This window comes from Rhipicephalus sanguineus, unplaced genomic scaffold (genome assembly GCF_013339695.2).
Source record: "Rhipicephalus sanguineus isolate Rsan-2018 unplaced genomic scaffold, BIME_Rsan_1.4 Seq9807, whole genome shotgun sequence".
NCBI classification, from domain to species: domain Eukaryota; kingdom Metazoa; phylum Arthropoda; class Arachnida; order Ixodida; family Ixodidae; genus Rhipicephalus; species Rhipicephalus sanguineus.
Window position 1 is genome coordinate 23,913 of NW_023616420.1, and position 24,368 is coordinate 48,280.

The following is a 24,368-nucleotide window of genomic DNA, read 5'->3' on the forward strand; positions in this document are numbered from 1 at the left end:
TTTTTTCAGTCGAAGTTTTTCGTGTTGTAGATATTTTGTGATACATTGCCTTAAACATACAGCGGTAATTTGGTTAAAAGGCTTTGGTGGCTGGAAGATGGGTTGTTCCAAGCAGTAAACATGCAGACTACCCTTTGACACTGCATTGTCCTCGTGTTAGAACTTATCGTACAAGTCCTACCCTATCGATGATTTGTCCATAGCTATGTTTCAACAGTCAGTAACAGTGCAGACAGATGTAGTTGCATTAACATAATACCCAACATTGTACCCAAGGTCATTTATGGGTACAATTTTGACTGAATTGAATTCTGCAGACATGTGATGCCGACCTCTGGATGTCAGTCCATGTTTCCTGGGGTCATGTCATGACTAGTGGGTATGGCGGGGGAGCCCTCTCCGTCAGCACCTGGAAGCAAAACTTCGGCTTGCTTGGTAAGTGCTGTCAATGCTTGCCACATTCAAGACGTTATCACTACAGCTGTCATGCCGACCTCGTCCAGGAGACTCCAGCTATACATTAGAACCGTGGCTCCTGACACCAGTGCCCGGACGACCAGCTCGTGGCACCCCTGATAACTACTACAACAAGGCCCACAACGCCATGCGCAATGTTGTGGAGTGGTGCATCGCTGTAAGCTTGTGCAGAGCTGCTCAAGTATCATTGCTGCTTGTGCAGCTCTGCACGACATTGCGTTGGCGGCACATGAGCCTGTTCTCAAAGGGGACGATGACGACACCGACGATGCTGAGCTGCTGCCAGCAGCAGCTGAGCTACCACCACCACAACGGGAGCCAGCAGCAGCGCAACCGTGTAGTGAACCTGTTTCGAGAACCACAGGGCCTGCATGCTTGAGCACCTGCGCAGAGTACGCCGCCGCCTGCAACGACCTCGGCAGCATTGTGTGGTGCGTGTTTGTCTTTGTTCATTGTGTTTGTCACTGGCATAAACAAAAGGCTGTTTTTTTTTACTACACTTCAAATGTTTGTTACACATATCAACGAAACAGCGTTCTCCTATCAATGAATAACCCCCTTGAATAGGTTGGCAAAAAATGTGAAGCTCACCCTGACTCACTCGTGAAATATATTTTGCTCTTGGGGCTCACTCGAACTCAGACTCGCCAAAATTTTCCTCAAGCGGATTCACTCGGACTCAGGCTCACTAAAATGTTTTCACCCGGACTCGAACTCACCAATGTATTACTCACTTGGACTCACAGCTCGATCTGAATCTGAGTGAGTCGACTCATGAGTGAGTTTGCCGACCTATGCCCCCTTGTCACACAACGCCATGCTGATGAAATGCTTCGACCAGGTTGTAAAATATGACGCTTCACACTAAGCACAAGTGAGAGCTCAACTGTGAATGGCACATGGTGCCATTCACAGCCAAAGTGGTAACCTGAAAAGGCTGTTTGAATCAGGACAGCAATATGTGGTAGCTTTAGTGCAACAAGAATCGTGCTTGTAAATGAAGTGAACAACAAGGGTGGTGTCAGAATTGAAATTTTATTACAAGTATCACGAGCAATGCACATAAAAAGCAAAATAAATAAATATCCTTTAAATTTAATGCCAAGGAAAAGAATATAAAAGTAGCTTCCTTTTATAACATACAAATGGAGTTATTACAAAGTGCCTGCTGCTCCTCTGCAACAACACACGCGTCTCGCAGCACGAAAGTCATTGTATTACATGAAAACAAGGCACAGTCGAACCGGTATTAATTGAACTCGCTAAAAAAATGCAAGTTGTTGGTTGCTGATATGTCTTCCTCTATTATTGATTTCTGTTTGTACCCAATCCTGTTGTCTAAACACTTCTAAGCAACAGAACACGTATTCGTCAACTATTTTTTGGTCTTGCAATATTTCAAAATTGTTGTGCAACCTAGACCATTCACAAACGCTTTTCTTTTTTTCTAGGATGGTAAAAATCGATAGAAAACGTACAGTGTGCCACAATATTCTACACGTATGCACTATAAACATAAAGATACACTACAGTGCACTATGTGCATATACTACAAAATTGCTCAATGCATGACTTTGTATAATGAGATTTTAAAAAATGACATGGCAAAACATGATTTATAAATGAAACCACACTGTGCTATGCACATGTACTACAAAACTGCTGAATGCATCACTTCGCACGATGAGATTAAAAAGAAATGACATCGCAGGACACGATTTACCATTGAGCTACACTTTACTATGTACAATTGAACAGCACATCAGTGCTTCTGATATGCAGAAAAAGAAAATTAACTGAGAAAAAATTGCAGGGCACCATTGAAGCAAACCAGCGTATCATAGCTCGTGATGTGAACAAAAATAAATCTACATATATGTACAACTAGTCTTTACAAATCACTGTGCAGGTGCCTTCCGCTGCAATGAGGGCCCGGGCGAGGGTACCAACGCCTTGCAATTCGTGGACCACGTCACCGAGAAATTGAACCTGTCGCAGCTTTCCAATGATGCCTGGCCCTGCCGCCTGGTGTTTGCGGCTAGTAACTCCAGCGCCTTGGCCTGCCGGTTGCCCCCATCTCGCAGCTGCGGCATGAGCTGGAAACCAAGAAATGTGTTGCCATTATCATCTATAAATTCACTGCTACCGACTCTTCGCTGGAAGCTTCTGTTCGTGAAGAGTTTCAGTGTGTGCAACAATTTCCTCTCTGTTGAAAATCCACTGACCCAACGGCATCCATGAATGGTGCTTGGTTCACCGCACAACCAACGCACTTCGTTTGGACAGACCAAAGCGGTGCCGGAATTCATTTTCGCTCATCTCATCAAACGCATCTCACACCTCCAACCACCTCTGCATGAGAAGCAACCAAACAGCCCTTTTCAGGGCTACACAATCGTTTGCCCGGCTTTACGCGATGACTGACACAATCTCCTTCCGAAACCCTAGCTGCTGCAGTATGCAAAACATACAGCAAGCAGGTGTAACACAGGTGCAAACATGTGCATTTGTGTATGATGGCTATGTGAAAAAGTTATATAACGAGCTTGCTTTTTGAACAGTATATTTAGCAATAGCACATTTTCAGTTTCACTTTTGAAGCAATTGACAAAATAGGCAAACATTTCATGATGTTGAACATTTTTGCAATGCTACCTTTTTGCTACATTTCACCATAACTGCAAGGCAGGACACCTGTTTATTCCATCTGACAGTTATGCATACAACTAGCTCCTGCAACCGTTTGCGAAATTTTTTTTGTGCAGCCTTTTGTCTTTATGCCCACAGATGTCATCTCTTCACAAACATATGCCTGCACGCATGAGCATCACCTGTGAGCATGTAACACCATCTACAGTTAATCAAAAACATCAGCGAAACTTACGAGTTGGGGCACGGGGAAGATCCTGGGCCACATCCTCTTCAGCCACACCAGTAGCAGCTGGAGCAGGGCTCACCTGTTATAGTAAGAAGTTTCTTGATTGACACACTGAGTGCCATAAGAAGTATGGAGTGGAAGTGGACAATAGCAATGTTTTTTTAGAATGTTTCAACAGCGGCATGCTATGACACACAGACTTCGGAGAGAGGGGTGGAGGGAGGCAAGACTACTGGCTACGCACCTCACTCGACTCGAGGGTCTGAGAAATGGGTTGGAACACGTAGGGTGCTCTAATGAGCTTCGAAATATAGTTCGCGGCTGTTCTTTCGTCATCACCGCAAATGTGGCTGTTTCGCATTCTGTTCTGGGCGGCGCAACGTGTTAGTACCTCAGCTAACGCAGCGGCCGGGTGATCCACTCGATATTGTTTGAAAAAGTAAAACTAACAGCGCGTAATGGCTCGAAGCAAACGAGCCCACTTGTTCGCAGCATACAAGTAACAATGATATTCTAAGCCAGTGCTTACCGATTCAGACCACCCGAACTATGGGCCTCGCACACTCGTCTCTGTCAAGCACGACGCGGCCGCGGTAATCCGAAATCTGGCCGCCTCGGGTGCCGCTGTAAAGCACAAGCGGGACGTGTAAGATGACCGACCACAATACAATTGTGCTCGCACTCACCTCTGCTGCCCTCGGAGTTTGGCAAGACCCGATGGGCCCTGGTGTTACGCGCAGGGACTTCTTCGTTCAAAAGCGCTACTAGCTCCTGCCACATGTCGCCCCGGTCCTCCCTCGTGAACGACGGCTCCAGCGGGCACGACAGCGTCGCGATCTGTGGGTGCTCTTTCACAAAAGCCAGCAGAAGCTCCTTTTGACGATCCGACACCCGAGAACCAACGCAGACGTTGCGATCGGACGACATTTTGAAACTGCGTCAGCCGCTTCTTTTCTCTTTTTTTTTTTTCGCGTGCGCGACACCATCTAGCGACGACATCTACGCGACTTGTGATGAAGGAAATGCATGAAGCAGCAACAGGTAAGCGTAATATGCGCTGGTGATCGCGATATACGTGTGCGAATTACGGGAAAAGTGTTACGTTAGGCAGGGTAGCCTCCGTGGGATTACATACAACGGCGTCGACTGGTGCTGACCGGGCAACGAGTCGACACGAACGCATGTGTGGGCCAACACGTGTGTGTGCGCGCGCCTGAGCCATGTGCGCTTTGTGATCGTGCTACGGAGACAGTGCCGTGACTGACCTGACTCACAGCGACCGCGACCAGTCGAATTTGGGCAGCTGCTTGTCTTCTGACATACGAGGTTGGTGGTAGCGCCACGGTGCTACCCGCGGTTTATGAAAGTTGCACGGAGTGAAGCCCCGAAAACGGACCTTCCGTACGACACCCGCTGAGCGGGGTATATCGGAGAACAACCAAACAAGACAACAAACACACTTTTATTACAACAACAACAACAAAAAAGGAGAAGAAAAAGAAGAATATACATCTCTTGGTCAATATGGCTAAATCCCGCACCCGCACGACGAAAAAGTCGACCACCCCAGCGGAAGACGAGGAAAGTATGGTACAGTGCAGCAGCTGCGAAGGATGGACATACCTGGAAGAAACGCCTTTCGAAAATTTGGAAGAGGCAAAGGACAAGACATACACATGCAAACACTGCACCAAGATATCCACACTGTACGCAAGCTTAGCATTACAGGAAAAAACAATGAGGGCAGAATTTAACTTGCAAGTGGATACAATGAAGGAGCAATGGAAAGCATCAGAAACTGCTCATAAGACAGCGATGAAAGAACTCGTACAGGAGTTGAGCACTGAGCGCACCCTACGCGAAGAACTCTCTACAAAAGTAGCAGCTCTACAGGCCGAAGTCGACAAACTCAGACCCTCGAAAGGCCACCTGGACACTGATGACACCGATGTACACACAGGTGATGCTCTGTTCACTGAGCAAAAAAAATGAACTCCAGCCTCGTGACTCAGAGCAACAAAACACTGCCAAAGTACTAAGCAACTCTATGGCAAAAGATGAAACTGAGGAGGACAGAGAAGCAGGTCCATGGCTGAAGGTGGGAAAAAACAACCGCGTAGAAAACCCCACAAAGGAGAAAGCAACAACACAAAGAAGCAATGAACAATCAGTTCCAAAGAAGTGGAACCAACCCAAGCAACAACTGAGGTACACACAGTCGCAACACAGACGCTCAGTGGTGCTCGGAGACTCAAATGCTCACCGCCTGAAACGGCAGCTCCACAAAGACGTTAGCGACTGGAGACTCCGCGTCACAACGAAACCGGGAGCAACAATGGAGGAGACTCTGCTTCGAGCTGAGAAAGAGATAGAGCAGGCAAATTCAGCTGAAACTAAGCTCCAACTAATCCTGCATGTTGGCTCTACCGACATACTGAACGAAAAAGAGCCACACAGATCTATCGAACAGTTAAAACAGAAACTGACAGCTTGGAGTCAAGCTGATCCCCAACACCACTATATTCTATGTGCCACACCAGAACTGACACCACGAGGTCCACACGTGGTAACCGCCTGCCGAGAGTGGAACAAACAAGCTAACGAACTATGCACCATGCTTGGCCCCCAGGTAGAATTCTTCTCAACTACAAACCAAATGGACGGAGACTACCTCGAGGACATACACTACACTGAAGCAACAGGCACCCATGTTGGGCACCTCCTGGCTATGAAAGTAGCCAATTTTTTAGGAGTTTACAGGGAACATCACGGCAGCTCCCCACAAGCTCGTCGACGTCTACCAAAACAAGACCACACAATGCGAGCCTTCCTGAAAGCTATGACAACAGCATTCACACAAATGAGCCAACCGAACCGTCGCAGGTGAAAGAGAGGCAAAATGCCCCGACCAGCCCACACGAAGAAAGAAAAAACAACCCAAAAACACAAGCGCAAGTAAACCGCAAGCAGAGACGTATAAGGCAAAAAACAATAAGAAAGGAAAAAGAATTCAAAATCTGCCTACTAAACATACAAGGTGGCAGTAAACTCAAGTGGGCAGAACTACAGAACCAGATAGACAAAGAATACATCAACATATATGCACTTACAGAGACCCACCTTCGAGACGAGGAAAAACCACTCTTACACACAGGGCTTAGTTGGCTTGGCCAAAACAGGAGAAAAGGACATAAACGAGGAGGGGGAGTTGGGTTCATAACAAAAGACCAGACCACACAAGAGGGAAAGGATGCCTGCCAAGAACACATGTGGATTACTGCGAAACTCGATAAATGTCACCTCAACATATGTGTTGCCTATATGGCTACCGGCTCAGAACAACAAACTTGGAACGAAGAAATCTATAACTGCATAAAAAAAGACATAGAACAAACATATAAGAACAAGCCAATCCTCCTTATAGGTGACTTCAACTGCCACATAACTGAATTGGAAGGCTATGAGAAACATGCAGCCGACTTTCGCAAGCTGGTCAAGCAATGTAACCTACACATAGCCAACCTGGACCCTACATGCAAGGGAACATACACATGGTCACGCAGATTGAGCAAGTCTGCTATTGACTACGTCCTATACAACGACAAGGTCTCGCAGAACCTACATATAACATCCATACACATAGACGAAGACAAATCCAACAACTGTGGAAGTGACCACAACCGAATTACAGTAACCCTAAAACAAAAACAAGACCAAACGAACTCTGCAACTGTGCATACCAAACCACACTGGAGAGTAAGAGATGAAGACCGCCTCAAAACCTTTGCAGAAGAATTGGACCAATCGATGGAGGACTCTCTCACATATAAAGAATTCATTGAGAAATGTCTATCCGTGGCAAATAAAACCATTGGGAAAACATCTGGAAAAAACAGAACACGGACGACACCATGGTTCGACAAAGAACTAAAAGAGGAGATACAAGAACGAAAGAAACTCTCCAGACAACACCGACACACACCAGCTGAAGACACTAGCCTAAAAGATGCCATCTGGGAAAAATACCTAGCTCAAAAGGGAAAAGTGAAGGTGATGGTTGCACAAAAGATAGACAAAGCATTCAAGCAACAAGAAGAACAAATAAGAAAGGAACGTCAACATTACAGCCAGAAGTTCTGGAGATATATTCAGACCATGGAACCACGAAATGCCCGGCCCAAGATGGTTTCTCTCCAAACAGGAGATGGCGGCAGTATTCACGAAAAAGAAGAAATAGAACAATACATGACACACCATTTTAGATCTGTACAAGCAAACTACGACATACCAATACACCAACTCACAAATATCACAACAGAAGGCCGATCTAAAGAACAGAAAGAAGCTGAAACTCTGACCTGGGAGATCTCGAAAGGAGAATTAAAACGACGCATCGGTGCCATAAAAAACCAGAAAGCATCTGGCCTTGACGATATTCCAAATGAATTTCTGAAAGCTCTACGTACAAATGCCCGAAAAACGCTACTCAACTGCTTCAATGACATCCTAAAAACAGGTGACATTCCAGAAACATGGAAAGAAACTCGTATACAACTTATCCACAAAGGCAAAGGGAAAACAGAACATGACATCAATGCCTACCGTCCAATAGCAGTGCTTAGCAACGCCCTGAAACTCTTCAGTACAATTTTAAACCACAGGCTACAAACCTACTGCGAAAAAAACGATATACTCTGTGAATCACAAAATGGCTTCCGACCCTGGAGACGCACAAGTGACCATATATTCACTCTCACTCAAGCGATAGAGATGAAGCACAAAGAAAAAGCACAACTCTATCTCGCCTTCCTAGACCTGGAAAAAGCCTACGACTCGGTCTCTCATGCCAAACTATGGCAAAAGCTTGAGGATGTACCCCTAGATAAAGAATTTATTGAACTACTGAAGGCACTCTATGCAGATTGCACAGCGGTATATGATCTCCATGGACATAAATCCCAAAAAGTGAACCTAAAAGTGGGCCTGAAACAGGGGTGCCCATTATCACCAACCCTATTTAATCTATTCATAAATAATCTTTTAAGAACACTTAACGACAAGGGACCTGGGCTGAGACTCTCGACGATAACAACAGACAACCGAGAAGTATACACCAAAATATCATGTTTAGCATTTGCTGATGACATCGTACTTCTAGCTGAATCGGCAACAGACCTCCAAGACCTTTTGGATATCTGCTCCCAAGGTGCGACCGAAGACCACCTCAAATTCAACACCGAAAAGACTCAATGGATGAGCCTAAACACAGACTCTGACGAAGCTACTTTCACACTGCAAGGAAAACATATAAAAAAGACAGCAACCTATAGATACCTCGGAATCGAAATAACCGACAAAAAAGACTACCTGGAAAAACAAACAGAGTTAGTTACAAAGAAATCAAACCGCCTAAAAGGCAGAGTGTGGCATCTCTCCCGCCACTCGTACAACCCATACTCGGTGGGTCGTATTTTGTGGAAAACGCTCGCTGTCCCAGCGGCAACGTATGCGCTTGATGCACTTACGTACCCAACTGGAACAATGAAGTGTCTAAACAGACACCAAAATGAACTGGGACGGTGGTTGTTGGGCGGAAACTTCTGTACATCGAATGCTGCCATAACAGGTGAAATGGGGTGGTCACCTTTCGAAATTAGGGAGGCAAGATCTAAATTCCAATACATGGGCAGACTGAAATTCCTGCCAGAAACTAACTTCAGCAAGCGAATATACCTGCATCTACGGTACAAAGGCATTAAAACCCTCTGGATGCAACGACTTGCAACATTAGAGTCAAAATTCGGCCCGAACCCGAAACTCCAACAAACCAAAAAAGAAAGTGAATGGCGTCAGGAAGTGAACGAATGGATCACCAAGATCAGCACGGACATCTGGCGTAAAGCGGTCACCAAGAAACACAGCCTATCGTGTTATGCAACACATAAATTGGCGCCGGGCTGTGAACCATATTACAGAGGAGACAAATCAAGCGCACTACTATTCCAGGCTCGCACGGGGTCTCTGGCGACTCAACAACGACGTCATGAACTCTTTGACTCCGAACCGTCGTGCCGCCTATGTGGAGCAGCCGAAGAAACTGTCACCCACGTTCTACAGGACTGCCCGCGCCTGCACGATAAACCCCGCACCTCACCAAGTCTGCCGGAACTCCTGGGCCTGTCGGGCCAAACAGAAGAAAACCATTTCGATAGGGTCAATTACACCAAGGATCTCCTGCTACGCTGGGATCGTCTTAACAGAGAGGTCGCGATCACATCGGCCAGGGAAACGCCCCACACACCCTCTTCTGCGGCCCCGCGCACCAACACTCCGCCGCCTTGTGGCAATGGGTCAAAGCAGACTGACGAGAAGCTGGCAGGGCCAGTCATGCTTCAAGACCCAAGTCGAGAACAGTGGTTGAGACAAAGTACTAGCATCACGGAACTCCCAAACACGGCCGCTGGATAGGTGACCCCCTACAACGGTAAACATCCGCCATGTTTAAACGGCCACGGAGGTGCAGAACACGGCATGGCTTGGCTCGACTCTTGACTCGACTTCCACCAAGCCAATCGTGTGTGTGTGCAGCGCTGGCAGCGCCTCCTCTGTGTGTGTGCGTGTGTGCCAGTGTGTGCATTAAGCGACACCGTGACCCGTGACACTCTGCTTATGCACGAACAAAACAACGAAAACATTTGACATTTGTTTACATTTTTTTTCTTCCTGTGGCACTTAAACTGCCTGCCCTGTGTTAAAAGGGAATAGGAACACCTTACTTACTTACTTACTTACTTACTTACTTACTTACTTACTTACTAAAAACTAACATTATTAAATATCATTACTCAAAGCTGTTGCTGTTTGAAAGAGTGTTTGAGCTTGAGAAGCAAAAACAATAATTTTCTGTAAAGTAATTATATTTATTAAAAGGCGAGAAACGCTTCACAGTTTCCGTGCCGACGTCACAGGATGCGCGTCTACTTCCGGAAAGCTCTCCGCTTCACGATTGGCTGTCCTCTTCCTCTCGGCGGTTTTAGGCGGGAGAGCTGCGCCTCCTCTCACTTTTGTGACGTAGGCACCGCAGAACGAACGCGAACGAACAGAGATCTCCGATCGCCCCCCTATAGGCCTCCCAAGCTCGGCCAGGGGGCGCTGCGTCGCACGCGTTTCGCCGCCTTTCTTGCGAAAACCGGTCGCTCCTGTCCCCACACCAGCCTTTCGACTGCGCTGTCTCCGCACGTTCAGGCACCCTGCACGCGCTGTTCTCTGCTCGCCGTGCACGTGCAGCTTCACGTGTCGCTTGCTCTGAATGTTTAGAAAGATCCCAGAGATGGAAAAAAACGTTTTAACGGTGGGAATCTTACCAGAGGAGGGCGGTTGATCGACCACCTTTTCGGGACCGAGCAGGTCGTCAAGGGCGATGCTGTTTGTGCGAGCGCTACGTGCGTGCAGATGCTGAACGGGCACATTTCTTTGACATGAGTAGGGAGGTGACTGCGCGAGTTCTGTAATTATGTTACCATTAAAAGGCACATTCGTTGCGGCAGTCGTGTATACTCGGTGCTATCAGCAAACATCCAGCACGCTTTCGCGTGCGGTTTCTATTGATAACTTTTCGATTGCTTGGATGCCAAGTTTGTCGTGCGGCTTTAAATTTATTATGAGATCAGTGTGAAGAGCATAAATTTACATCTGCCCTGTTGAGTCACTGGCTGCATCGCAATGCGCAGTGTTCAGTTTCGTGGGAGTTTCACTTTTGCCGAGGTTTGCATCGAATGATAACAATGTCGGATCGCAAGTTTAATGTCGCCTTGGATTTTTTTAGAGCTCCCTTTGACAGCATAATGATATACGCAAACAAAAAATAAATAAATATTTCATGCCCACTTCGACGATGCATGTTTCTTGCAGAGGCGTGTTTCATTTCAAATAATATCGACGCCTGATCACGCACCGTGTTCGCTTATTCGAATGTCGCTTTGGTTGTTTCGACAGCTCGCTTGGTCAGCATCATACTATACAGGGGCGTAGCCAAGGGGGGGGGGTTCAAACCCTCCCCGAAAATTTTCAATTTTGCTTGCGTATATGTACACGCACACATACAAACGCACGCACAAACATACATAAAGTATGGTTGGACCCCCCCCCCCCCGAAAAAATTTCTGGCTACGCCCCTGATACTACACAATACCCACTGGGATCGCGCATGTTTATGATTATGCCGAGATTTGTGCCCAATAATAAGCGCATCTGAATTCGCGAAGCCATCGAAAATTTAATTGCCACCTTGGTTCTTTTTTCAGCTCGTTTCCAAAGCGGCATGCAAGGCTTTTTATTACGTGCCGAACGCATGACATTAATACGAGGCACGCCGTGGTGGATTAATTCGGATTACGAGAACGGATAACTGGGCTAGTTTGTGGGAACTCATGTTAAGGCAGGTAGCGCAAAGAGACACGGACACAAGCGAAGAATAAGTGCACAGGACAAGCGCCAACTTCAAACTAAAGTTTATTTCCTGAATCCTCGCCTATTTATCTTATATCACACCACCACATAGTCACCATGGAAAGAACAACTGATACTGCTGCGAATGTCATGACGCCGACTCACCTTAATCATTTCTTATATCTAAAATGATAACAATACTAAAACGCGCAAAACCGCGCAGTCAAACACTGATAACTCGAAAACATCATAATAAGAACACGCATGCTCAGAATAGAATGTTCCTATTACGCGGCAAGGGTAGCAGCGAGGTTGGCCGAAAGAAAAGCTATCTCACACGGGAGTAGGCTCAGTGAAGCCTGGCTAACACATACAGAATCGCTCTTGAAAATTAAAAACGCTTCTACAATCTCTCTGGACAGCTTGTTCCGGTTCCGGTTTAATTTTCAAGAGCGATTCTGTATGTGTTAGCCAGGCTTCACTGAGCCTACTCCCGTGTGAGATAGCTTTTCTTTCGGCCAACCTCGCTGCTACCCTTGCCGCGTAATAGGAACATTCTATTCTGAGCATGCGTGTTCTTATTATGATGTTTTCGAGTTATCAGTGTTTGACTGCGCGGTTTTGCGCGTTTTAGTATTGTTATCATTTTAGATATAAGAAATGATTAAGGTGAGTCGGCGTCATGACATTCGCAGCAGTATCAGTTGTTCTTTCCATGGTGACTATGTGGTGGTGTGATATAAGATAAATAGGCGAGGATTCAGGAAATAAACTTTAGTTTGAAGTTGGCGCTTGTCCTGTGCACTTATTCTTCGCTTGTGTCCGTGTCTCTTTGCGCTACCTGCCTTAACATTAATTCGGATTAATTTCGGCCACCTGGGTTTCTTTAACGTGTACGTAAATCTAAGTACGCCGGTGTTAGTGCATTTCGCTCCCATCGAAATGCAGCTGCTGTATGCGTGAATCGAACCCATGACCACGATTTTAGCAGCGCAACACTTCAGCCTTCTAAGCAATCACGGCGTGTCGCATGCAAGGCCAATATAAACGCTCAGTGCAAACATACAGCTTAATTCTGTTTACAGGGAGCCGCGACGGGAAATGTACCGCAATCAGCTGAATTAAACACTTAGTACTCACGGTACGTTATTTAAACTGTGGTGTAATAAGCCCAAATGCTCCGCTGCTGTAACATTACAAATGGTTGACTCGGAAAGCCAGCGCGCAATCTCGAAACGTACAGCGGCTGTCTATTTGTTGTAACTTCGGTTCACAAACGCACTTCCCTTTCAAATGAGCACGATCATCGCGTTTCTCCCCGTTAATAGTTCGTAATACTGTGTACGACAAAAACTGCTTCAAGGTGACAAGACCGCGAAAGCATCGCGGCGAACTGCCATAATCCACTCTTGACGCCTCTGCTCCTCGGACTGCTTGCATTGGAAACGGTAGAACATGACAGGAAGTTTTCGGCTCTTCGACATTTTAAGCTTTTGTGACAGTTCACAATGCAGCAGGACTGCGTGCCTGCTTTCGAGTACGACGAAGGAACGGCACCCATAGCGTGAAAAATGCGAGATAAAAGCCCCGGGGAGCACGTTCTCCGCGCGCGCGATGGGAAAACCAAGCAAGAGTGACCCGCCCAGCTACCGGAGTTTTCCCCTCTCTCCGCTGGGGCGGCGGACGGCGCTGCGCAAACTTGAGCGTTGGAGGCCGTCGTATACGCCATACATATCGCACGCTCGCCCTTTGGCGCCGTTGTGGCGCCTTGCTCGGCGACGCAGACGGGGTTGGCGCCGGGTTGGCGCGCCGCTCTTCTCTCTCAGTCGTCTCAGTCTCCTGGTCTATTGGAATGCGTTGCGTGGTTGCGTTGGTTGCGCGTCTTCGGTGGTATTGACGCCGGCTCCGTGCACGAAATGACGCTTGGAGGGCGGAATATTCATCGAGCTGCGGACACCGACAACGGGCGCCAGTTAACGGTGAGTGTACTGCCTAATTATACAGCTTTAGCTGGGCGTCTGCAGCAGCTCTGCGGAATCTGCCAGCCATTTCCAACAGTAGCCTGTATCCGCGGGGCTGTTCCAACTAAAGCTGTCAGTTAACGAGTTGCCACCGTTATGCGTGTTGCTGTACAAGCTCCCATAAAGTGAGCGATGCAAACAATAATCGAGGGTCATTTCTTGCTGATCGCACGTCGTGTCTGCACTACTGAAGGTGCAAGATGTCGTTTTGAGATGCACTTTAGTCTACTTCATAATAACATTTCCATCGACCTTGAGTGTGCAGCGTGCTTCCACGCGTGGGAACGTGAAAAAAAAAAAACCTGTGTACAGAACGCTCAGACGCACTATATGTAATGGTTTTTGTTGGCTGAAAGACGGTAGTTTGAGGTGCAGATATAGTACGGTGGCTTCCAGAATGTACGCGGTAGTCATTCAAGTTGGACACGCCTCGCCGGTAAAGTGAAAAAGCTCTAGACTTCCGACGGCGCGCGTTGTTGCGGCCGCCGGCGTGCACTCTTTTCCCACGTTTCTGTTTGCTGTTATCGTGGTTTGCATACACTGCGATGACGTTGGGCGCTCTAACAGAATCGAGTGAGTGTACGTGATTGTGGGAGTTATGTGCGCTAATTCTAGCATATGACATGTCTGATCTCGATGTGGACGGCGTACGCACGCGCTGGGTGTCGTTCGGGCCCTAGTACTCGCATCTGTTTATCTGAGTATATAAGGATGGGTTACGTTTGTAAAACATGCGGTCAATAACCGCTCACGGCATGCCCCTGGCTGCCGGAGGATGTGCTTTGTTGTTTTGTTGTTAGCCTTTATTATGTCTGTGTGAACCACTTATTGTGTAGGTTTTGCAAACCTTTACTGCAATTTCATTTTCTCATCATAATATCACGTTCTGCTTTTCAGATACCGTTTTTCATGGTGCTCACGCTGGACAGGAGCGACAACCTAGCAAGCCACAAGTCTGATGCCTCAAGCCGTCACCACTTTTTGATTTATTATTAATCACAAGGAATAAATATGGAAATATGATGGCGATTTCTGCTGTTCATTTAGCACCATATGACACTGTACACATCAGTCACACATTTTAGTTGGCTATACACATAGAAGCATGTCAATGAGGAATACCCAAACTTAATTGGAAATCACAGACCATCTTTTCGCGCTTTCTATATAACTTTGCTGGAAAATATGTGTTGTTTTGACGAGTTTTATTAAAGTATTGCTAGAACTGAACTATTCTTTTTTTACTGTCGCTGGGCAGAACGGTATTATTGGACTTGCTTAAAATGAATACTCCACTATTTTCAACAGTAGTCGCGCAAAAGTAGAGCAAGGATCAAATGAGTAGCTTAAAATACTTGTGGAGTCGCTTGATGCTTCAGTGTGGGTCCCTTGACCCCCCTAGGAGCGTTACCGGCAAGAATCGTCTGACTCCCTATAAGTGGTAACGTGATCCTCCCGATGAGAGTCTTTGCACTTTTCCTAGAGGGTCAGGGGACTCTCCTAGAGCGAGCCGACCCTGACCCACCAAGAGAGTCACCGTGACTATTTAAAGAGAGTCCTATACGTGGCAAGTCAGAACTCTCCGAAAAGAGTCACGCATACTCTTTTTTTTCTTAGAGTGTACATGTATTTGAGTGACAGTATCAGAAGCAAAGACCCACAATGTTTCAAACTGGCTACATGCATTTTCATGGACAGGAAGAAGCCTATAATTGCGTCACAAATATTTGAACTACATGCCAAAAGCAAAAAACGAACAAACCGTGTCGCGGAACCAACACGCTTTCAAGCCTTTCATTAAGCGTGTTTTGCCGGCAACAGGTAGGCTGCGGTCATGACGAATTAGTCTAGCGACACTGCGCTCATGTCAGTCCAGTCAGGCTTGCAGAGGACTGGGTTTACTCATGTACAGGTGCCCCAAAAGTAAAACGGAGCACGCGAGCTGTGGCCAAACGGGGCGAAACTAAAGTCCCTTAATATATAAAAAGTAGCGACACTCTCCTCCATATCCTCTCCAAAGTGCCCAACCCTCCTCTCCCAAGTGTCCAAACCTTATCTATATCCTCTCCCAAACGGCCACAGTGCGGGCGCCGGTCCTATAACCCGGCTCGCGCCACTTTCCTATCAAGAATTCTATGTCACGCTGATAACGCGCGCGTTTCCCGGGCGACGGCCCGTGAAGCGGGGTGGTGGAAGGCGGGAGAGGAGGGTGCTCGGCGTAGCGGCTCGGTTAAAAGAAAGACGGTACTTTCCCAAAAATATCCTGGGACTTTAGGCGAAACTGCATGCCAGCGCGCTCTATCAGAAGACGAGCTGCAGATAGCGAGAGTGCGTCGGCATATCCGACTGACCCATCCCGATATTCTGATGCTCGCCTTATCGTCGGCTCGAGCGAAGCCGCGCTGCTACCATCACTGCTCGTCGGGGGCGCTTCAATGCTTTATGCATTTGTTTGCCCGTGTCGTGGCGGAATCTTAGGAGGCATGCGCTTTTAGCATCGCCAAGAATGCCACCACTTTTGCCCCTGGCACTCAGTGATGGCAGTAGCGCGGCTTCGCTCGAACCGGTGACAATGCGAGCATTAGAATATCGGGATGAGTAAGCCGGATATGCCGACACACTCTCGCTATCTGGAGCGCATCTTCTGATAGAGCGCGCTGGCATGCAGTTTCGCCCCGTTTGGCCACAGCTCGCGTGCTCCGTTTTACTTTTGGGGCACCTGTACTCATGCAAAGGTAAAACCTGCTCAATTAATGGACCCAAATACTAGAACTCACCCGTTGGCACTAGGAAACTTGAAAAACCTTCGCGGAACAGGAAATCCCTGGGTTAACACACCACAGATCCGCGCAAAACATGTGATGCCCCGATGTAGCCTTCTTCGTCTAATGCACGGTTGACATGTTCGACGTGCCTCATTGCGTCTTCCGTTCGCTGCACGCCACATCAAATCTCTTATCTTCCCTGTATCCATACTTGGCACGCCAACCGAGCGAGATAACCGAGCGCGATCCAACTTGTGATATCGCTCAGCGAGTGGCAAGGGTGAGTGGAGGCAAGCGCTACGAACACCAGTTCCCGCGCTTCGCCTGATTTAAAATTCACAAAATAAGAAAGAAAAAGGACAAATAAACAAAGGAAGAGTTCTTGACAGTTCAATCAAATTTCTTTATTTTTAAAAAACTCGTGAAAGACAATATATGGGAACATCCACGTCAACCTCACTTCGTTCAGCCAGATCTTAGGATGCCCGGCAACCGCTGCGAGCGCCCATGTCCCTTGAAACCGAAACTGGTGTTCAGTTTCCGGGGCCTGCCTGTATCTCCAAAGCAGTAGTTACTAAGCGATGGAAAGCCACTGTTGTGAGGATGAAAGCCAGCGAAGCCGTGGTGGAAGCACCGACGACGGCTACGTATGCCGTACAATTTTCGATGCAGAAGCAGCATAATAAAAAACAATCATCTAGTACGCACCTTGAGCTGCTCCTTGGCAGCGGTGCGTCGTCTGTCACTTCTCTTTAGTAGAAATAGGGAACTTGGAGTTCAAAGTTAAGACAACCGTAAATATGAGCGAGCGGCAATGTGTTGAACATGATCTACGGTGATTCGCCTGCGAAACAACTAAAGTGCACATTACATGGTTAATCGCTATGAAAGTTGCATCTGCAAAGTTTTACAGCCATATAGAAATGCTACATGCGGTGGCATAGCTTTTGCAATCTCCCAAACGAGAATGGATTGATATAATACACACGGAATGCGTCTTGACCGTTTCTGCTTCCGAATGCAACTCTGCTTGCGCGCGGTTGTCTTGCACACTTTGCCGGTACAAAAGGACTAGTGCATTCGGTAAGTCAACGCGTAGGAGCGCTTTCGGACAGCAACAAAGCGCTCGAAAACGTAGAATGCTTCAGCGAGATGCAATTGTCCTTTCGCCGCGAAAGAAACAAAAAATAAAGGGAGCCATGCGCAAAGGGCGCGCTAAGCTGCCGTCGTCGTGCACCGTCCTGATATGCTCCGTCACGACGATGGCGGATGGCCTGCTATCTCTCAGTGCTCGATATGGCAGATGCCACGTTTTTGAAGGGCTCCCGATAGAAACAGGGACAGTACATACAACAGAATATTTTGCTGTCTCGCATCCTTGAGAGCAGAGGTCTCAATCTCACCTGAGCTGTAGCGGGAAATTTAGTTCAACAAGGGCCGGCACAGTGAAGGTACGAGCGGGGGAGGGGGGGGGGAGAGAGGTGTGTATGGAAAGATTTGGAGCAAAGCGTCACCTAACGCTGCCGTTTGAAAGAACGCCTGTCCAAATATCTCATACATGGGTCTCATCTGAGGGGCTTTGACGTCACGTTTCGAGAAACTTATCCGATACTGATCTCCAGACTCACTGAAATTTTGAAACAGAGTTTTCGTTTCACGGTGACGGTTGAACACATTGACCGCATGGGGCACTTCACGAAAATAAAGCTCGGGACCACTCCCGTCTCTGTAGTTTATCCGACCAAAGCATTATTATTCGGAATAGCCGAGAAAGTAATGCGAATACCATTTAGCAGCGTCAAGATTTCTGCACCTAACGGGGTTTAGCACTGCCTCCAGGATCGGAGGAATTGCAAGCTTTCTGCACTTTACATGGTTTTGCACCGCCACCGTGATCGGCTCACCTTTGACCAAGCGACAATGTCGTGTGGGGACGTCATCCAGGCCCGTAGCCAGGGGGGGGGGGGGCTGGCCACCCCCGAAATTTTTATGATACATGGCGTTTTACGGAAAACAAATAATGAAAATTTTTCGCAAATAGTCGAGGCTTTCAGCAAGTGCCCCCCCCCCCCCCCGAAAATAATTCCTGGCTACGGGCCTGACGTCATCACATGATGTCACATTGTGTGACGGCATGACGGCGCCATAAGATGACGTTATCATGTGATGATTTTTTTTGCATCACTCGTGTTGAGGACGCCCACCAGGAGACGTTGCGCCGACGGTCAATTTTCGCGATTTATGAGCTATATAACGATGTGGCATACTTTTCTTCTTCTTCTGGCACGACACACTTGGGACATAAACTAGTAGTGGGTAGTCTGCTGAGGAGAAGGAAGAGGTAGTTGGAACAATGGCGGAGATACATTAATGATACATACATTAATTGAACAAAAGAGATGTTCTAGACGTGAGGCTAGAATTGCCATTGCGGAAAGGTCTCGTGGGTACTCCAGTGCTACGACTCGATTTACTCCGGGCATCGATTCTTCCCTCTCAGAAGTAATAGCCTCCACCATTGAAAAGACGATGACAAAAGTAATGGAAAACCTCTTTATAACACTGACAGAATCATTGGCACAAATAGTGAACGCGCAGATGTCTCAAATCCTGAATGCTAACCATCCAGCTGCGACCTCTCCACTTGCTCTGTCAAGTAAGGAAATTAGTCCAGGGTCACGGGACTCAGCCTCCTTGGAAACCAGCCGCAAGATAATAATAGCTGCTGAAGAGGACTTAAACTCTCCAAAAGCCGGTCCGTCGAACAGTAGCCGTAAGGTAATTATACCTGTTGAACACGATCCAGATTGGAGCTCCGATTCAGGTTCCCAGGACTCACAAATGGAACTGGAATCTCGAAACATGAAACGGCGTGCGTCGCCTGGAGCGCAGAGTTCTCCAATGAGCCCAAAAGTTAAGAGTAAAAAACACCAGAAGGAAACCGCATCAAAAAGAGATTTCTTGAAAGATAGTATACTTGAGAAGGCAGTGAATACTGCCGGAATTTTGACACAATAGGCGGCTTAAAATTTTTGCAGTGGAATTGCCGTTCAATTTTTTCTGCAGCTACTGATTTATTTTACATGTGTAATGAACATTCCCCTGATGTTATTCTTTTGCAAGAAACTTGGCTTTCGAAAGAAAAAAGTTTTCATCTTATAAATTACCGCATATTTCGTTTAGACCGGCCCTCTCGGGGTGGAGGATTAGCAGTATTTATTTCTTCACAAATTGCTCATCGAGTTAAAATTACATGTCGAATAATGAACTTAGAAAGTGAAATTTTAGCTTTAGATATTTCTCTTCCGGGATGTCTTCCGTTTTCGTTAGTCAATGCATATTTTCCTACAGGTGTTCAAAATTCTACTGTTATTGAGTCGGTGATATCTTGTTGCAGGAAAGAAATTATATTGGCAGGAGACTTTAATTCTCATCACATTTCATGGGGTTTTAAAACAGACATGAGTGGCAAGCGTTTGTGGGATTTGGTTTCCAAGAATAATTTATCATGCATTAACAAAAGAACCCCCACGCTAGTTTGTAATCAGTCCCGTTCTGTGTTAGACCTTACTTTCTGTAGTCCTAGCCTCTGTATTTCTACATGGTCTACATTGAACTCAGGTACAAGTAGCGACCATTTTCCTATATTGTTTGAGCTTGTATGTCCATTGACTTCAGTAACCTGCCATTCGATTACTCATGTAAATTTTAATACATTTCAAAAACTGGTACGTGCGGCTTTGTCGAAACGAACAGACGAAAATGATGAGAAAAATCCCATGAACTTTAGTGATATTGTCAAAGAATCGTTAAATAAATCTAAGTTCACAGTAAAGGTCTCTAAACGAGATTCTTTAAATCCATGGTGGAACTCAAATTGTTCACGTGATTACAGGCTAAGAAAAGCTGCGTGGCGAAAATTGCTTTACAACCAATGTCCTAGAAATTGGATGGATTATAAATATGCGGCTGCAGTTTTTAAGAGGACAGTCGCTACTGCGAAGGAGGGTTATGATAGCCAACGTTCAGAGTTCCTTTCGAAGCCTGGCAACAGGAAACCCCTTTTTAAATTTCTTAGATCCAAAAAGGTAATTCCTTCCCCCATAAACATCGAATCGGTAGTTTCAACGCCAAATGAATTGGCTAGTTTTCTTGAAAATATTGCTAAAGGACTTGAAAATCGCTTCAAGACTGCTTGTTCATACCTCTCACGGTCCCCTGTCAAAAGTGATGACTTTGAAGAGGTCACTGCTTCAGAACTAGCACAAGTTGTACAAATCTTACCTAATTCTGCGCCAGGTCCTGATGGCATTACTGCATCAGTAATAAAAATCATACATAAGGTTTCGCCCCAAGATTTACTTGAAATCGTTAACCACTCTGTTAGAAATGCTTGGATCCCACCTGATTGGAGAATTGCGAAAATAATTCCTTTATTAAAAAAGCAAGGATCTGGATATACTTTAGATAACATCAGGCCTATTTCGCTCACTTCTAATCTGGTAAAATTAATCGAACGAATATTGCACATTCGGATAGATAATTGGTTGAATGAACACATGATCTTGAGCCCATGCCAAATTGGATTCAGGCGGGGTTGTTCCATTTGGTGTGCCCATGTTGACTTAGAAAGCAGGATACAACTAGCCCGTGATCAGAAATACTTTGCCGCTTTAGGTACTCTGGATATTGCAAAAGCTTATGACAGTGTAGAACATGTTAAATTAATAAATTCACTTACATACGTAGGTCTACCACATTACTTCGTTGCATGGGTACACTCCTTTTTGAAAGACAGAAAGTTTTATTGCTCTCAATCTGGTATATCTTCTTTAAATTATAAACAAACTAGAGGTCTTCCCCAAGGATCGGTATTGTCTCCATTACTATTTAATATTTATTAAGTACCATTCCTATTCAACAGGGCGTACAGGTATATGTATACGCCGACGATATTGCATTTTTTGCTACAGCTGCAGATATACATACATTGTATCAAAACTTACAGATGTATATGAACACTCTTGAAACGTGGTTGGAAGGCATTAATCTGTCCTTGAACATTAGAAAAAGCGCAATTGTAATTTTCCCGCTCAGCGTTCCCGTGCAAATTTCGTTACTTTATCGCCAAGACGTTATCCCGCAGGTGGAATCGATTAAGTATTTAGGGGTTATTTATACTGAAAAACTTAATTGGGGTCCGCATATCGAAGCTATGGCAGCTAAAGGAGCTCGTGCGGTAGGGATGCTTCGTAGGCTCAGCAATAAGCGGACAGGATTACGACGTGATGTGCTTCTTATGATTTATTGCATGTATATTCGCCCGATATTGGAGTTCGGCTGCGTCTTGTTTTCTGGGGCACCTGCCTACAAACTTCGGCCATTAGTTCTTCTAGAACGCGAATCACTACGTTTATGTCTTGGGCTTCCTAAATTTGTTGCGAATAATATTTTATACAAAGAAGCGCGCCTGCCTTCTCTTCTTACACGCTTTCACATCCTGACAGTACGTACCTTCCTAAAGATATATGCATCACCCCTGAGGAGGTCGCAGTATGTTTTTATTAATCAGCCGATGTCATTTTTTAACCATCAGTGGTCTATATTACGGTGTCCACAAGTCATTTTCGCACAAAAACTCTTGGCAACATTCAAGTGAACCTTCGGGAAGTACTTGTGTCGAACAGATCTGTGCACCCAATTAAAATACAATTCGATGACATATTTCCTAAGAAATGCAAAGACTTACCTAATAGATACATAAAGGACATTTTGGAAGACCATTTGTCAAAATTAGATACAAACATCGTAATAGCTACTGATGCTTCAGTTTGTGAAGAAAAGGCAGGAGTGGGAATTACATCATTATCTTTGGATTGGTCTTTCTCAATTCGTTTGCCTGATTTTACACCTATTTATCAAGCGGAATTACTTGCAATCATCCTAGCTTTACGTAAATTACCCTTATCTATAACAGAAGTAGTCATTTTAACAGACTGTCTGTCTGTTTGTTCTTCATTGACGGCACCTAACATGTCATGTACCTTAGAAGTATTTTATTCTCTTGTCCCAAGACATTTACGTTTTATTCGCTTGGTGTGGGTACCAGGTCACAAAGGTTTAACCCTCAATGAATGTGCGGACGCGCTTGCAGTTGCATCACGCGATGGTCCCGTAATTTCTATTTTACCGACGTTGTCCTTTGTCTCTTCGGCGCGATTTGAAAAGTTTGCCACGTCGGTTGACATTGGTAAATCTCCTTTGTCAACATCCGAATTCCTTCACCTTGACTTTTCGTGGAAAAATCGATGGTGCTCCAGCAGAAGGGCAGAAATATCTATCACCAGACTACGATGCCGAGTTCCCCCACTGAACTTTTACCTGCACAGGTCTGGTCTGTCTCAGACACATTTATGCCACCACTGCAACGAGAGTGAATCTCTGCACCATTTCTTTATAACATGCAGATTGTACAAAAATCAAAGAAAAAGACTGCTAGAGGAACCCCTCCGAAGGATGGGATTAAATTTATCCCTTCCGATGGTTCTTTCCTTTGGGGCAATTGAATTGGGCCACAGCCACAGGAACGTTTTCGAAGCCGTATGCGATTTTCTACGGGAGACAAAGCGAATTGCTTATTAGGTTATTTAATTTCATTTTATTTTTCATTCATACTGGCTTCAAAAAAAGAAATATATATATATATATTTCTAATGTTTTTCTAGCCTTGAATATTAGTGTGAGTTTTTCCCTACATATCCTTTTTACAAACATATTTGAAATGTAAAACAATTGTATCTCAAAAATAAGGTGCCGCCCGTTTCATGGCCGATCCCCCACAGTGGGTTGCGCCAGGTTGCGAAGGTCCAACCAACCAACCAACATTAATAAACCGCGCTGTGTTTTCGGAACCGCGTTTCAAAGTGCTATATTTTATTGGTGACCCGGACTACGAACGCGACCTTCCATGGAGCAGCGTGAGAATCTCGACGGCCTCAGCACTGGTACCGCTGCCACTGCACCCGGCCATGTACCCTCTTTGGGTGTTGTTGGAGGTACTACTACCATAGCGCTACCACAGCTGTGGCTTGCCGATCCCTCCTTGTGGTTCATTCAAGTCGAGAACAAGTTCCGCATTCATCGCATCATGTCAGAAGTTCGCAAGCATGAGCTCCTCGTTGAAGCGTTGCCGCCACGGGCAATGACCGAAATACGCGACATCCTCGTGGGCCCGCCTGGTGACACTCCATATACGACAGTCAAACAGGCTCTTCTTCACCGACTCGTTCCGCCTAAGCATCGGCGCATTCAGCAACTTCTGTGCAACGAAGAGCTCGGGGACCGACGTCCCACACAGTTTCTACGTCACCTGCAACACCTGCTTGGGGACCAGCCGGACGGCTCGGAAACACCCATACTACGTGAGTTGTTTCTACAGCGTCGTCCACCTACCGTGCGAATGGCTCTTGTCCCAGCTCTGTATAAGACTCTGTCGGAGCTGGCAGAAATGGCCGATGACATGATGGGCGTTGCTCCGGCAGTCATAAACGCTACCCACACCTCTCCGATTTCCAAAGCAGATTCCCTTCGAGAAACGGTAAAAGATCTCGCAGCTGAAGTTGCCAACTTGCGTCTGCAATTGCTGAGCATTCGCAACTTAAATGACCAGCCTCGTCCACACTGACCATCTCTCACGTCGCCTGCTCCGCAACGGCCCCTCCACCAGCCCGAGCACCACTTTTCACCGCAGAACACATGCTACTATCACTGGCGTTTTCG

General features: G+C 46.2%; 2 long non-coding RNA genes across 2 annotated transcripts; one reads left to right on the top strand and one right to left on the bottom strand.

Moving 5' to 3' along the window:
• The first annotated feature begins 324 nt into the window (after positions 1–324).
• On the top strand, positions 325–2,471 carry LOC125756855 (uncharacterized). Its single transcript, XR_007414808.1, has 3 exons — positions 325–435; positions 504–908; positions 2,387–2,471. It is a non-coding gene; the product is annotated as an uncharacterized LOC125756855 (long non-coding RNA).
• Positions 1,504–3,917, bottom strand: LOC125756856 (uncharacterized). Its single transcript, XR_007414809.1, has 3 exons — positions 3,885–3,917; positions 3,362–3,434; positions 1,504–2,573 (listed from the first exon to the last, which is right to left on the bottom strand). It is a non-coding gene; the product is annotated as an uncharacterized LOC125756856 (long non-coding RNA).
• Between the last annotated feature and the right edge of the window lie 20,451 nt (positions 3,918–24,368).